This window comes from Polypterus senegalus, chromosome 18 (genome assembly GCF_016835505.1).
Source record: "Polypterus senegalus isolate Bchr_013 chromosome 18, ASM1683550v1, whole genome shotgun sequence".
NCBI lineage: Eukaryota > Metazoa > Chordata > Cladistia > Polypteriformes > Polypteridae > Polypterus > Polypterus senegalus.
The window spans coordinates 97380189-97394705 of NC_053171.1; positions in this window are offsets into that span (position 1 = coordinate 97380189).

Sequence of the window (14517 nt, forward strand, 5' to 3'; positions counted from 1 at the left end):
TAGTTTTATACCTCAAAGTACTGTAAGATTATTTGATGCTAATTACACGGTTCCTTACATACAAATGCTAATACAATGCAATGAATAATCCGTATAATTAATACTCTGAAATTGAAGTCCTAAAACCGTACCCTTATTTCTATTTTAGGTAAGTTTTATGTGCTTCTTAATGTAATGCATACTTTGTCGATTGAACACACATACTGTCGATTGTGAATGAGGACCAAAGCCCAGCATAACATATAGACGTAGACTTTCTGCATTCTGTATATGACCCACTATATGTTGCAGAATATAACTAATAAGCTTCCAACAGTAATTGAACTTATTATTAAATTGTTTATAACAATTCTCAGCATTTGTTTGTAATTTTTCTGATGTGGCTTTTTAGTGTCAGAATTACTACCAGAGAGCCCCAGAATCTTGTGTTACAGACCTGCGGTGTGCGTAATTTTTCCACGTTATCGTGGCTTGTCTTTTGCACTGCAGAGACATTTAATACTAACTTGAGGCATTGCAGTTTCAATTTAGGCAATTCACAGCCAACAGAGTTAAATATTGCAGTTTACGTAACGTTTAAATCTATGATTCTGTACTTTGTCAAATGATAAAGATGTTGGAGGTTACCACCATGATCTTAATCCACTTGAGAAAAAGTACCACCAGCAGCCCATTGTTCGATTATGCAAGAAATTGTACACATCATTGGTCACTGGCAATGAGGGAAAGATATTGCTAATCAGGTAAGTTAACCTTAATGTTACGAAAGTCCGCACACATTAAGGAAAAGCCCCACCAAAATTGTAATGCCAAAAATGCCACTGACATACAAACTGAACAAGCTGCACTAATCATTCAGGAGAAGAATTATTGCAAATAATTGATAATAAAGAAGGAAAGAGAAGGAAAGAAAGAAAGGTTGCAGAGTGCAAAATAACACGTAAATATGTCAAAAGAGATTGGTTGATACTGGCCTCCTCACCGATCTAAAACGCCATTCGCACGTCGCTCCTACTCTCTCCCAACAGTACGTCTCAGTCTCTCAAGCTCAAATCCAGAGAGAAGCTCTGTCTTGTATTTCTTTTTTATATCAGTTTCAACAATCCCTCTCATTCACTGGGACTCTACCACACAAACATGGACTGCTGGTTTTTATGATATGCTAGAACTTTACCTTATATATGCCATGTACCATTTTTCATAGTTTTATATTTTGTCAGTAAAGCTACTTTTCAAATTGCCTTTGTCGATCTAATTGGTGACAGGACCGAGACTTTTAAATTAGATGAGAGTCTAGAAAATCTAATCTAATCTAAAAGAATGCTGTTAATGCTTAAACAGTAAATGTGATGTTGACAAATTCAAAATGAATTTAGCTTGCTTTTTAACATTAAGTAAAAAAACATATCTTTTTGTCTTTACAGTAATATTTCCTTTACTTATATAATGGCATTCCATCATCCATTTAATTATACTGAAACCTTTTGCATCTCACAATGAAGCTGACCTTTGATAAATGTTGAATTGTTGAGGGTTGTTATTTCCCGTGCCGTCCACAGGGCTACAGAATATTTTCTTCTTTACTTAAGAAAATTTTCAGACTTAATACAAAATGTGAATTTGTCAAAGTTTTATCAAGTGCAAAACATTGACGAATAAAGTAATTCATTGTATTTCTATATTTCAATTAACAAGCATTCCCCAGGAGTTCAACCTTTTGTTTTCTTCTTTTAATGCTGTGTTATATTTGTACCGCAGTGCCTCTTGAAATCTTGAGAACAGGGATATGCTTTCAGCACATGAAATGTCAAGAATCAGGTGGACTATAAAAGTCATAATGTGAACTTTCAAAACCCAAGACCATTATAAGGAAATATATATAATGTGACAGGTGTGTCCTGAACAGGGGCACTGGATGCTGCTATGGCATTTTGCTTTTTTATTAAGTCCACGTAGATCTAAGCTTTTATGTAATGTTACACCTGTAGTATATAATTTGCATTTCTGCAGTTATCACTGGAACTGTTAATAAAGTAGATTATTCCACCTCTAACTAAATATTGGCTTATTATTGTAAATTACATACACTAGATCAAATGCTGTGGAAAGGGTCAGCAGCTATGGTTTGTTGGAGTCACCATCTCTAACAAGTGTGTACAACATGTCTTAAGTTATATTTAAACAAGATGATTAATATCTTTACTTCTTGAGACATCTGGAGCAAGTGTAGATGTCTCCATCTTTGCTCATCCAGCTTCTGCAGCTGTCCTCATATACACCATATACATTTTGGCCCCCTAATCATTGCCTCTCTTTTATTTATCTTTCTTACCTACTTCATCACCTAATGTATGGTGAGTGTACTGGCACAAAATGGCTGACGTTGAATCATCCAGGTGAATGCTGCACAATGTTGGTGGCTCAAGTGGCTATGTAAAATGCCTTGAGCAGTGAGAAAAGCACTGTCTAAATGTAATGTCCTCTTCTTCTTCTTCTTCTTCTTCTACTAAAGATGGAAGAAAATATCACTGGAATAGAGCTGTTGCCAGTTCAGAGTGTCCCTAACACATACTGCCTTAGAAAGGCAAATAGGATCACTAAAGACATCAGCCATTCAGCTCCCTCTTTCATTATGGCAAATGGCACAGGAACATTAGCCCTTGCATTAGTAGATTCAGGGACAAGTTTTATCCACAGATGATTTAGGGTGGAGTGATGGCTCTGAGGCTAAGGATCGGTGCTGGTATCCCGAAGGTTGCCGGTTCGAATCCCCATCACTGCCAAAAGAGATCCTACTCTGCTGGGCCTTTCAGCAAGGCCCTTAACCTGTAATTGCTCCAGGGGTGCTGCACAATGTGCTCTGACCCCAAGGGGTATGTGAAAACTAACAAATTCCTAATACAATAAATTGTATTAGGTGAAATAAAGATATTAAAAAAATAGAACTGGATTCAGAAAATATTCAGACCACAGTTTATTGTTCTGAAGATGTTCATTTTAAATGGGTACATTTGCCATTTTTGCCAATCAGTCTACACTCAGTAACCCATAATGAAAAAAGGTGAAAACCTGTTTTTTGAAAGGTCTTCAAAGGTCTTTATTAAAAAATCAAAACCAGTTATCTCTCATTTATGTAATTATTCCGACCCTTTGCTGTTGCACTCCAAACTGTGTTCAGGTGCATCCTGTTTGCTTTAATTCTCCTTGAGATGTGCCCAGAATTTGATTGGACTCCACCTGTGACAAACTGAATTGATTGGACATCACTTAGGAAGGTATGGGTGGTCCAACAATTCAAACTACATGTTAGGACAAAACCAAAACCTTGAGGTCTGAGGAACTCTCTATAGTCCTTCACGATCAAATCATGGTTAAATATTGATCAGAGGCAGGATATAAACCCATTTCTATTGCTTTCTATATGTGTTTCCAAGAGTGCCGTGACCTCAATAATTATGAAATGGAAGATGTTTGAAACCATCAGGACTCTTCTTAGAGTTGGCCGTGCAGCTAATCTGAGTAACCAGGCAATAAGGGCCTTGGTCAAAGAGGTGATTAAGGTCCCAGTTGTCACTCTAACAGAGCTTCAGAAATCCTCTACTGAGATGGAAGAATCTGTGGGAAGGATTTTCATCTCAGCAAAGACTCCACCAATCAAGCGTTTATGGCATAGTGGCTAGCATTTAATGGGCTCTGTGGGCATAGTGTGAAGAGTTTAAAATTGAACTCATCAGGCAAAAAACCAAGCACTATATCTTGCAAAGGTCAGGCACTGCTCATCACCATAACACCATCCCTATAATGAAGCCTGGTGGGGGCAGCTTTATGCTACGGGGGTACTTCTCATCAGCAGGGATAGGGAGACTGGTCAGAACGAAGTGAAGAATAAATGCAGCTACAAACAGAGAGGTCCTTAAATGAAACCTGCTGCAGAGTGCATCCAACCTTAGACTGGGATGATGGTTGACCTTTCAACATGACAATGACCCAAAGCTTTGCCAAAACAAAACCGGAGTTGCTTTAGGACAGGTCACTGACTGTTGTTGAGTGAGCAAATCAAAGCACAGACTTTAACTCTATACAACATCTGTTCAGAGACAAGATGGCAGTGCACTGACCCTTCCTATCTAATCTAATGGACCTTGAGAGGATCTGCCAGGATGAATGGGATAAACTGTCTAAATCCAGATGTGCAAAGCTTGTAGAGAATTACCCATGAACACTCCAAGCTGAAATTACTACAAAGTACTGAATTAAGGGTCTGAATACTTCTATGAATAAGAGATTTTAGTTTTTAATTTTTAATATACCTTTCTACAAACATGGTTTCACTTTGTCATTATGGGTTATTGAAGGTAGAGTTATGGATAAAAATGGTAAATTTAAAATTAAATCTGTATAGAATAGAAAGTGAATTGGACTGAATTTCTGAATCCACTGTATATGTGAGGGAATTGCTATCAGGAAGTAGTAGGATAAAACTTGAAAGTAAAAGATTACATGTTAACATCCAAATTATGATGTGCACTAGCACAGCAAAATGGCTTTTTACTAAAATGGGCTTAATGGTGCAATTGTGAATCTGCTTTGATTGCACTACACATTTACAAACCCCTGCTCACTGGATATACAGTACCTTAAATCTCTCTTTCTTTGTACATCTGGTTGCCTTTTTTCATCTGACATTCTATTCCCTACATCCCTCTTTCTTTGTTCTTCTCGTTGCCTTTCTTCAAGCTCTGTTGTGGACACTGGATAACGTGATATCTGGACACATGAACAAATGCTGCATGATTTACTATCTCACGCCAGCCACTTGCATTTGTGAAACGGACATTTCTGCCTTCTTGTGGACGTCGGATGACATTACACCCAGAGAAGGGAACAGATGCCAGATGGATGGATGTCTTATTTCTTTTTACATAGAGAGAGATAAGGGAAGAAAAAAAAAAAAACTTGATTTTTCTAATTACTAATTGGATTAATTTTAGAAGATGTGATTAATAGGCTGCCAAGCATTATTTATTTCTGCCCCAAGTAGTACAGAACTTTCTGATTTAGTTAGGATTGTAATATACATAGGCATCTGCACAGGCATTACCATGAGATTTGGTTACAATATTTAAAAAATTTGAATTGTGATGTTTTGAACACAAACTGCAAACATATACTGTACTAGTTAGTCAACAGTGTGGTGTGCCTGTTAATTTGAAATCTGGATGATGAAAAATGAAAATGTGAGACAACTCCATCTTTGTATTGAATCTTAATAGTTATATATTTTAAAGCTTAGTATGACATTTTGGCTTATGTTTTGCAATATGTTGGATGGCTAATAATCATAAAAAGGGAAAGGAATCCAATTTACGTGGCATACTGAATGGATATGCTGTCTATAAATAGAATGCCATCCATTGGCCTGCAACCCAGTGGCTCCTGTTAATATCGGAAGCTTCAACAGTAAGTATGCACCTCTGTGTTCAGTTATTAGATCTCAGCCAGAATTGAACAATTGGTGCAGAAGGCTGCTGCCGCCTACAAATACACAAAAAATCATTTTACTGTCTTTTGTTTAATAAAGGCATGATTAAGAATTGGCTGCCCTTGGTTCAAGGATTTCAAGTAAGTGGAAGGAATGTTCCTTCTTGAACCGTATCATAAAACGAGGATCACTGAGATACAAGAGGCATAAATATGTTTTAAAACATATTCACTTTACCATTCTACACATTGATTGCTTGTACAATAAAAAACTACATTTCAGGTGGGTAAAATAACATTTGCATTTCTTAAACTCTAGGTTATGTACAGTATATAACATTGTATAACATTCTCAGATTTACAGGCATCTCACAGCAGCATGGCGTCCAAGTCTGGAGCAGCCAAGATTCTTCGAGGTATGCATTTAACAAGGTGCTAGAAATTCGAGTCCATTCTGACTTAAGAACATTATGTATGTCCTGTGTATTTCAATCTACAATTTCAATCTGCCATCCTCCCATTCCTCCTCATAGTAAAAGTGCTCTTTTAAACTGAGAACTGGGGGATGTACAGGCCATTGGAATAAACTGAAGTTACTGTCATTTTCATGGAACCATTCGTTCATTCATTCAATCATTCATTGCTGCTATTTATTGTGCTGGTGGAACTGTGGCAGATTCCCTCCATCCTTCCATTATAAAGGCCTAAAGGTCTGGTAAGACACCATCCATCTTGGCCATGATGCCAGCAGACCCATGCCCTCTATGACAACCGTAATGAGCACTGAGATGGAAAAACTGAGACACACACACACACACTGAATGAGAGTAAAGCCCAATCACAGGCGTCTCTATTTAACAATGAATAATCCACAACTGAACTTTTAGAAGAGTTACTTTCCCACTGTTATGGCCACGGTGAACACCTCATAAAGTAATAGTTCTAATGAAACTAAGTAGGGCATTGTTTCTGAAGTTGAGTTTATTCTGCAAAGTGTGCCATGCCGTCCACTCTTTGTGAACCCACCCCGCATCTTCTATGAGGCTCTATTTATCTAATACTTCTGGAGTCTCCTCTTGACTTCTTGAACCTAATCAAAGCACTGTGGTGTCCCTACATTGATGGATTAAAAGCCAGAAGTCATCATCATCAAGTCCTTCCATGAGAACCCTAAATACAAAGAGGACTGATCATTTATGTTAGGTAGAATGCCCAGAGGGGGCTGGGTGGTCTCATGGTCTGGTACCCCTGCAGATTTTTTTTTTTCTCCAGCCATCTGGAGTTTTTTTTTTTTTTTATTTCTGTCCTCCTTGGCCATCAGACCTTACTCTTATTCTATGTTAATTAGTGTCGTCTTATTCTAATTCTTACTTTGTCTTTTTTTCTCTTTTCTTCATCATGTAAAGCACTTTGAGCTACATTATTTGTATGAAAATGTGATATAGAAATAAATATTGTTGTTGTTGAACCTTTCCAGGCTTGTAAACCCGAATGTTCCATTGGTTTGTGGAACCCAGAGCTTAATGTACCTGTGAGACATTTTGCTGTCAATCACCCATCCTGCCCCACCTAAAGTGGAATGCAAAAGTTTGGGCAACCTTGTTAATAGTCATTATTTTCCTGTATAAATCGTTGGTTGTTACGATAAAAAATGTCAGTTAAATATATCATATAGGAGACACACACAGTGAGATTTGAGAAGTGAAATGAAGTTTATTGGATTTACAGAAAGTGTGCAATAATTGTTCAAACAAAATCAGGCAGGTGCATAAATTTGGGCACCGTTGTCATTTTATTGATTCCCAAACTTTTCGAACTAATTATTGGAACTCAAATTGGTTTGGTAAGCTCAGTGACCCCTGACCTACATACACAGGTGAATCCGAGTATTTAAGGGGGTCAGTTGTAAGTTTCCCTCCTCCTTTAATTTTCTCTGAAGAGTAGCAACATGGGGGTCACAAAACAACTCTCAAATGACCTGAAGACAAAGATTGTTCACCATCATGGTTTAGGGGAAGGATACAGAAAGCTGTCCCAGAGATTGAAGCTGTCTGTTTCCACAGTTAGGAACATATTGAGGAAATGGAAGACCACAGGCTCAGTTCAAGTTAAGGCTCAAGTGGCAGACCAAGAAAGATTTCGGACAGACAGAAGCGACGAATGGTGAGAACAGTCAGAGTCAACCCACAGACCAGCACCAAAGACCTACAACATCATCTTGCAGCAGATGGAGTCACTGTGCATCGGTCAACCATTCGGAGCACTTTACACAAGGAGATGCTGTATGCGAGAGTGATGCAGAGGAAGCACAAACAGAGCCGCTTGAGGTCTGCTCAAGCACATTTGGACAAGCCAGCTTCATTTTGGAATAAGGTGCTGTGGACTGATGAAACTAAAATGAGTTATTTGGGCATAACAAGGGCGTTATGCATGGAGGAAAAAGAACACAGCATTCCAAGAAAAACACCTGCTACCTACAGTCAAATATGGTGGTGGTTCCATCATGCTGTGGGGCTGTGTGGCCAGTGCAGGGACTGGGAATCTTGTCAAAGTTGAGAGACGCATGGATTCCACTCAGTATCAGCAGATTCTGGAGACCAATATCCAGGAATCAGTGACAAAGCTGAAGCTGCCGGGCTGGATCTTTCAACAAGACAACGACCAAACACTGCTCAAAATCCACTAAGGCATTCATGCAGAGGAACAAGTACAACGTTCTGGAATGGCCATCTCAGTCCCCAGACCTGAATAGAATTGAAAATCTGTGGTGTGAGTTAAAGAGAGCTGTCCATGCTCAGAAGCCATCAAACCTGAATGAACTAGAGATGTTTTGTAAAGAGGAATGGTCCAAAATACCTTCAACCACAATCCAGACTCTCATTGGAACCTACAGGAAGCGTTTAGAGGCTGGAATTTCTGCAAAAGGCGGATCTACTAAATATTGATTTCATTTCTGTTTTGTGGTGCCCAAATTTATGCACCTGCCTGATTTTGTTTGAACAATTATTGCACACTTTCTGTAAATCCAATAAACTTCATTTCACTTCTCAAATATCACTGTGTGTGTCTCCTATATGATATATTTAACTGACATTTTTTATCGTAACAACCAACGATTTATACAGGAAAATAATGACTACTAACAAGGTTGCCAAAACTTTTGCATCCCACTGTATCTTCAGGGTAATATTTTGCACTCATGAACACCTGCTTGTTGCTGTTGTGATATCTCTAGCAATTCACACATGCTTGCTCATCCACATGCGCATGCCGATTTGCATGATTGCAACATGCTTTAACATTACCTCACGTGGATTGGTGGGGGAACGTATCAATTTGCATATTACTTCATTGTGTTGCAAAATTTGTGAAATGGCTGCTTGTGGCATACCTACAGTAAAGCATCACTATTGCAAAGCTGCATTTTACATGTAATGTTACTAATACTGAAAACCAAAGGTGCATATTGAGCAAGAGATTGCACATATATTTCTTTTTAAATTATGGCTAGTAACTACATATTTTGTGTAATTTAAAGTTTTGAGGTCCTTTCAATAAACAAAACTGTTGTGCCTTATAAATCTACGGTATGAGTGTAGCTTTAATAGAATTCCTTTCAAAACTTGCCAGTGGTGTTTGGAATTAATTAGAAATACGTTTGTGCACTTTCAAAAATGCATGAATATAAATTCCACAAACAACTCAAAATGTGTTGATATCAGTGAGTTTTTACATTGAAGGCTGTGTTTTTTTTTTTCATTAGCCGAGAAGCAGGTTTAAAATGAGCAGAAGATACAAAGGTAAATTATTAATAAAAGCTGATGGAAACTGAAGTACTGTGAAGGCAATGTTTTTCTGAAGGAGAGAGCTTGTGAAGAGGTGCCTTTTGATAAAAACAAATTGCTTTTGGTTACAGGGGTAAGAGGTAATCCATTAAATCGCATTATTGCAACACCTGATATTAGGTGGCTGACTACAGAAAGGGCTGCAAATGACCACACTCAAAGTATCTGACAAATCGATGAAAGCTGACCTGTAAAGAGCCCTTTATTCACAAGCAACAAAATATTGCTGGCAACCTTCAGTAACACAGTTGTGTAAGTGCTGGTGATGAAACCCACACTGAAGAGGACTCGATGAATTATTTTTGTTCAGGTGCACATAATTGCTGATCAATAAACCCCTCCAATGATTTTGACAGGACAGGTTAGGAGGAAATGGACTTGTAATTAGATAGCACTTTCTTATCTATATCTTTTAAAAGGTAGAGAGCATTAGTGGTTTATTTTGCAATAGAATGATGTGACATGTTAAACAGTTCAGCAATCAGCTGCAAATGACATTAGCTGTCAGCGAGAGTAAATCTGTTAGAATTGTGTTATTTATTGATTGGAGTTGAGTGATGAAAAAGATCTTCAAGTTACTGTGTAAGACAGGGTATTATTAGATATAATAACAAAACATCAGGGCATCGGTTTTTATTGATAGTCCAGTTACAAACTTTCATTTGTATATCTGTCTTTACTATTTATCTGCTTACTGTGAAAATGTGTCAGCCTACCTTACTGCACTGCTCAATGATTAGATAACAGAGAAAAATCTTTTTCTTCCTGATTTTTGTGTTGTTCCTACAGTGAGGCTGCCATTGCCGCAATGAGCCAAATACACATATTCAGAAAGCCTAACTGTTTAATACAGAGTTGATTCAAAATGACTGTGGGATGCAGGATGCAAGGTGCTTAGGGCAGACAATGGTCCACAATATGCAGGAGTCGCTGGTGGTGGTCTGGAACCCAGTATAAACCCAGTGAACCCCTATACAGTGGAACCTCGGGTCACGAACGTCTCGGAACACGTACAAATCGGGTTCCGACCAAAAAGTTTGCCAAACTTTTGCACCTGTTCATGACCACACACTCGGGTGACGAACAAGCCAGTTTCCCTTCCGGTTCGTACGCGCCGATGATTCAGTCTCTCCCTGTAAGTACATTGTTCTCGGTCAGACGTGCATCGCGCAGAGGGACTTTACCTCAAGACTGTAATCTCCTCTCCACCCAGCTTCCTGCTCACTTCCTTCATGCCAGAATATTTGACTCATGCAAGGTTAGTTTTCTTGGTTGTTTATGGTTAGTTTTTGTGTAAATTACGGATTTTTCAAATGTTCATTTTTTTCCCTGTGCTTAAAACTCGTTAAAAAAAAGTGTTAACAGCGAGCGGTTCACAAGGCTGTAGCGTGAATTCTTGCAATGTTAGTTTTCTCTGTTCAAGGTTTTCTCAGTGTTATTCAATGTTTTTACATTTAGTTAACTATTACACTGTGCATTGTATGGTATAATTAATAATTTTTGTGCTTAGAAATCTTTAAAAAATACATTTACATACAGTGCATACGTTCTAGAATGGATTAATTGTATTTACATACAATCCTATGGGGGAAATCTGGTCACGACCAAATCGGGTTACGACCAGAGTTTTGGAATGAATTACAGTCGTGACCCGAGGTTCTACTGTATGCCTGAAAATCCATCCACTCATTGAGAAAATGATTATAGCAGAGTGCAGAAAACTCTTAATAGGCAGAACTGGAGGGCAGTTGCTCTGACAAAATGAAGCTTTAATGAAGTGGTGCATTTTGAAACTTTCAATATTGTGTTCTTGCCACTTAGAGAATGGACACACCATATAATGTAATGTGAGTTTTGAATGGTAAGCTGGCAATGTGTAGGACTCAGATTTCAATACAAATGTGACAATTTTGCCCATTTTCTCCTGTATTATTTGTAGGATTACTGTGACAGCCTCACCATTAAATGAAATATCTCTGGTGTTCTCAGTTTGTTCTTTCACATTGCAATGATGTGTCCATGTTAATTATAAAACTCCATTGTGACTACAGGGGAAGTTTACAGACAATTGCTGAAATGCATCCCGACAGCCTGATGGCGATAAAATCAAAAAAGATAAAATCTGTACCCTGGCTGTCAATAATTAAAAGGCAATGAGCTGATTTTGGATAACACTATAACTGATGAGATTTGGAAGGACACAGTAAGCCAACGGCGCCATCTTGAACTCACATTGACATGTCTTCTCTGGCTTTTAGGTGACTCGGCATCAATGAACAATGACAGCACTTCAGCTGTTCCCTCAGGGCCACCAGGACATCACAGAAACAACATTAGTTCTGTTGAAAAGCTGGTCTCATTGTAATAACACGTCAGGTGATGCACTTCAAAGTTTTAGATAGATAGATCGATAGATAGATACTTTATTAATCCCAAAGGGAAATTCACATAATCCAGCAGCAGTATACTGATACAAAAACAATATTAAATTAAATAGTAATAAAAATGGAAAAAAAAAATGAAAATAAAATTAATGTTCGCATTTACTCCCTCAGGTGGAATTGAAGAGTCGCATAGTGTGGGGGAGGAACGGTCTCCTCAGTCTGTCAGTGGAGCAGGACGGTGACAAAAGTCTGTCACTGAAGCTACTCCTCTGTCTGGAGATGACACTGTTCAGCACTAGCAACAATGACAGCACTTCAGCTGTTCCCTGGATCGATAGATAGATACTTTATTAATCCCAGTGCAGATTCTTCATGATTGACAGGAGTTTCAGCTCAGTGGAGCAGGCCCGTCACTGAAGCACTGATGACACCACAGTGGATGATTAAACTGTCCAGATGTTAAACTGTCCAACTTTACTCCTACAATAGAGCCTGCCTTCTTAACAAGTTTGTCCAGGCGTGAGGCGTCTTTCATCTTTATGCTGCCACCCCAGCACACCACCGCGTAGAAGAGGGCACTCGCCACAACTGTCTGATAGAACATCTGCAGCATCTTATTACAGATGTTGAAGGACGCCAACCTTCTAAGAAAGTATAGTCGGCTCTGACCTTTCTTACACAGAGCATCAGTATTGGCAGTCCAGTCCAATTTGTCATCCAGCTGCACTCCCAGATATTTAAAGGTCTGCACCCTCTGCACAGTCACCTCTGATGATCACAGGGTCCATGAGGGGTCTGGGCCTCCTAAAATCCACCACCAGCTCCTTGGTCTTGCTGGTGTTAAGGTGTAAGTGGTTTGAGTCGCACCATTTAACAAAGTCTTTGATTAACTTTCTGTACTCCTCCTCCTGTCCACTCCTGATGCAGCCCACAATAGCTATTCAAGTCTGAGCTAATTGTTAAGTCATATTAGCATGTTGGGAATTTTATTCACACTTACTTTATTTTGATCTTTAAAAGAAGAAATAAAAGAAGCTAAATAAAATGAATAGGTGCAGCTCTGTGTGATGGATTGGGTACAACTTAGGAGTAATTCTATAGTGCAGGATTCAAAATAAAGAGACGATTGAGTCCATCAAGATCAATTGCTTATCTGTTAATCTTGCCTAATATCTTTTCCAAACATTTTAGAAGTTCACAGAGACTCCATGTTAATTACATTAATTGATAATTTGTTCCAGATTTAAAAGAGCATTTGTGTAAAGAAGTGCTTCCTAGTTGTTGTCTTAAATACACTTACCCTAAAGTAACGCCATTGTGCTTCAGTAAGTGAGCCACAGTTTAAAGAAACAATTCTGCCTTATCAAGATAATCAAGACATTTAAATAATTTCATAGACCTGGATTAGATTCACTTTAGCCTTCTCTTATTAAGATTGAAGATGTTTCAGTTCTCTTGTTGTGTTCAGGACAATCCAATACCTTTTACTGGTTCTCCATCAAACATTATCTGCCTGATTCAAACTCATAGCGACTGCTCGCTAGCATACCCATAATAGATATGTGTTTCTCTATCTATCTATCTATCTATCTATCTATCTATCTATCTATCTATCTATCTATCTATCTATCTATCTATCTATCTATCTATCTATCTATCTGTCTTTCTCCTGAAACTATTTAATCCCGTTCAGGATGATGAGAAGTTGTTGCCCCATCTGAACAACATCAGACACAACACAGAAACCAGTCATTCAAAACTCCACAGTCTAAGTGAAGGCACACCCAGGCATACACCCACAGTGATTCATACCAAGAATTTCTACATCTATCTATCTAATTAACCTAACTTTCACATTTTTTAGGACATAAGGGGGAAATCAATGTACGCAAAGAAAAATCTATGTAGGCAAGAGAGAATGTTCCCACTCCAGACAGAGGCCATGCTGGAATTTCAGCACAGTCCCTGCAAATGGTGAGGCAGCAACACTGACAATATCACCAATATCAATATCCATCCTTAATATATTGCTTCTGTTATTTTAGCTATGAAACATATTAAACTGTCTGTCTTATGTTTTATAGAGTCAGGTGGATTGCCATTTTTTAATTAATTGAAATAGCCATATAGTTTAGTTAGTTGATGATGTTAGCCATATAGTGGTTTTATCTTTTCCTGTGTTATTTGTTTTTTCATTTTATTCACATTCATTCCTTATTAGAAACAGCAGGCATGGGCTGGCATCCAGACTGGGACGGAGCATGATCCATTGCTTGGCCTACTGTATATTAAGGAACAGGGGAGACATTGTATTTGGAGCAGCAGTTTCCTCAATACACTAGATGGTGGCACAACCAGAATGCAACATGGATACTCACAAGGCACAATTAGAATTGTAGACTCGTGGGGCAGCTAGAGGAAGCTGTTGGGATAAAAGGGATCACTCAGCCACATGCAGGCGAGTCGGTGCTGGGAGAGGAGAGAGGAAACACTTGCTGGGGAGGAATGGAAGAGAAGCAAGAGGAGAAGAATTTATAACAGTGATGGTTTATATGGATAAGGAAGCCTTTTGTAAGGTAATTGTGAATAATAAACCTTACATTTTCACTGAGGACTTGTGTCTAGTGTGTGGTAGCATTTGGGGTCTGGGGCTCTCTGGTGCCCCCTATGGTTCACATCCCTTTAATTTTTTTTCATACACTTCACAATATGTCTTCCTGCTAAACAACTAAAAGTACCTCCTAGGATAACTATGCCTTTTTAGCTAAAAGCGTCTATATTTCTAATTTCCTCTTTTGTAGGACACA